General features: G+C 44.2%; 1 pseudogene; it reads left to right on the top strand.

Moving 5' to 3' along the window:
- The first annotated feature begins 882 nt into the window (after positions 1-882).
- On the top strand, positions 883-1,420 carry LOC130475564 (ubiquitin-conjugating enzyme E2 C-like; annotated as a pseudogene).
- The last annotated feature ends 1,242 nt before the right edge of the window (positions 1,421-2,662 follow it).

Here is a 2,662-nt window from a genome sequence, read left to right as displayed (position 1 = left end):
CAAACAATATTTTATGCATGTGCAGTCAAAATGTTAATCCTTTCCTTGTGAGCCCATGTGCACTACTAATAGCATCAACCTATAATAGGGTTACCAGCTACAGGTTGGGAAATACCTGGAGATTTTTGGGGTGGAGCCTAGGAAGGGCAGGGTTTGGGGAAGGGAGGGACTTCAATGGCGTATAATGCCATAGCGCCCACCTTTCAAAATGATCGTTTTCTTTGGGTAAACTGATCTGTGTCGCCTAAAGTTCAGTTGTAATAGTGGGAGATCTCCAGCCACTACCTGGAGTTTGGCAACCCTAACCCACAATCTTTATGCCTCTTCACAGCACCCCTCTCACTCCATTCCAGAGTACCATGCTCAGAGTTTCTAGAAGCTGCTGACTGCGCCTTAGCTAGGGAATGCAACGAAACAACATCTTCTTTCCTGTTTAGTCGCTTTCTTAAACTAGTCGTTATGTGGGGGAGGAAGTGCCTGTTCTGCAAAAGCAGTTATGTTATATGTCTGCCTCAGCCACTTCCTGGCATCTAAGTGCATGGCAATGTCAGGAAGTTATTGTGTCTTGTAATCTGATGCTTACCCTGCACTTTCCTTTAGGCTTTATGAGCCCTCTTGCTAGAACAGTTAATATCTGGGAAAGGGGGGAATACAGATTTTTACTTATATGGGCAATAGATTGAAAGCAAGTCTTTAGGAATCATAACAATAGTAACTTTGCATTTATATAGTGATCAAAGTACTCCACATTCATTATAACAGTTATCTTTGCACCATCCCTTTAAGGTAGACCAGTATTACTATCCTGGTGCTGCAGATAGAAGGATGGGAATTGGTAGCCAAAAAAGGGCCAGGTGAAGCAGCAGCCGCCACCGGCGGGAGATGGCCTCGCAGAACACAGACCCCGCAGTGGTGGCCGCCCACACCCCCCCGCAAGGCGGCCGAGCCCGGCTGCAGCACAGCCCGCAGCTCAGTCCGCAGCAGGCTGCAGGAGGAGCTGATGAAGCTGATGATGTCTGGCGATAGAGGGATCTCGGCTTTCCCCGAATTGGACAACCTCTTCAAGTGGATCAGGACAATCGACGGAGCCACTGGGACGGTGTATGACCTGCAGTACAAGCTGTCTTTGGAATTCCCCAGCGGGTACCCCTACAATGCCCCCACCATGAAGTTCCTCACCCTTTGCTACCACCCCAATGTGGATCTGCAGGGCAACATTTGCCTGGACATCCTCAAGGACCAGTGGTCAGCCCTCTATGACGTTCGGACCATCCTGCTGTCCATCCAGAGCCTGCTAGGGGAGCCCAATATCGAGAGCCCCCTGTACATAGACACTGTGGAGCTGTGGAAAAATCAAGCAGCCTACAAGAAATGTCTTCATGAATCCTATGCCAAGTACATGAAAAGCCAAGATCCCTGACCGGGGCCGCCCGCTGTCTCCACCCTGGTGGTGGCAGCTCCCGCCTCTCACTCTCCCTGTATGTGCTGACTACAAATGCCGTGCGTTGTATTATAAGTTGTTTTAAATTTTATTTGGCGTTTTGTCCTGCTGGTTAATGTATAAATAAACATGTGTTGTGTTTTCTAACAAAAAAAAAAAAAAAGGAATTGGTGGCTGAGATGACCTTTGAACTGGTAACGTCTGCGATCTTAACTCATTCTCTTCCGGTGTATTCCTAAAGAGTTAAAACCTTCTAAGTCAATTGAAGCAGGTTCAGAATAGAGAAAATTGCCATTGGTTCTCTGTCAATAAACATTTCAAATAAGAATTTAGTGCTGATTACTTTGTATCTGGCATTTTGCGTCTGAGCTTTCTGAAGGAGATCTAAAGAATTCCTGTCCTTATCCTATTGCACCCTGCAGTTGTAAATCTGAGATATCTTTGGAAGTTTTCATTTGTCTCCCTCTGCTGGTCAAAGCTACTTTTCCTTTTATACCCATGCCAATGTTATAAATGTGCAAGGCATATGGGTTTTCCCATTCATTCATAGATGTGTATGATGGCACAGTTCTTTATAGCTTTGTTCCTATTCAAACATGTTTCAATTTGCCATTCTGCACAGTAAGGGTATTTGTGTTTTTATATGAGTATGTGTTTTGTCTCTGTATAAGACTGTGCATGTAAAAGCTAATTAAAATTAACTGCTTAAATATTCTGAAGGTGAACATTAAACTTAAAATTTGCTATGTGTCAGAATGTAAGCTAGAGGGAAATTGCTAACCTGAGTGTTAAATTTCAGTTATGCATGAAACACTGGGGAAATGCCAAATATAGCATGAGGAATAGTAAAAACATGCTCTCACTGCCTTGGAGGCTGAATGAAAGGTTTGTCCATGGAAAATAAAGGAAATTTGCCAGCTTCTAAAAAATAAAACCTGGGGAGAGCCAAGAGGGAAGCACTGGATTCAGGACAACTGTCATGCCTTAGGGATGGTGATGTAAATGGTTCAGAGGTCATCAAAATGTAAACAGGGTAAAACTTGCCAGTGAGCATACAGGAAACAATGGCAATGTTTAAAAAGACCATCAGGTTGCAGGAGATTTTGCACATGAAAAGGACAGTACAAGAAGGGTTTAATGCAGGGATCCCAAACCTTTTTGAGCCTGTGAGCACCTTTGGAATTGTAACTCAAGGTGGCAGATGCAACCATAAAATGGCTA

This window comes from Euleptes europaea, chromosome 3, assembly GCF_029931775.1.
Source record: "Euleptes europaea isolate rEulEur1 chromosome 3, rEulEur1.hap1, whole genome shotgun sequence".
NCBI lineage: Eukaryota > Metazoa > Chordata > Lepidosauria > Squamata > Sphaerodactylidae > Euleptes > Euleptes europaea.
This window is presented reverse-complemented; position numbering and strand designations above follow the sequence as displayed.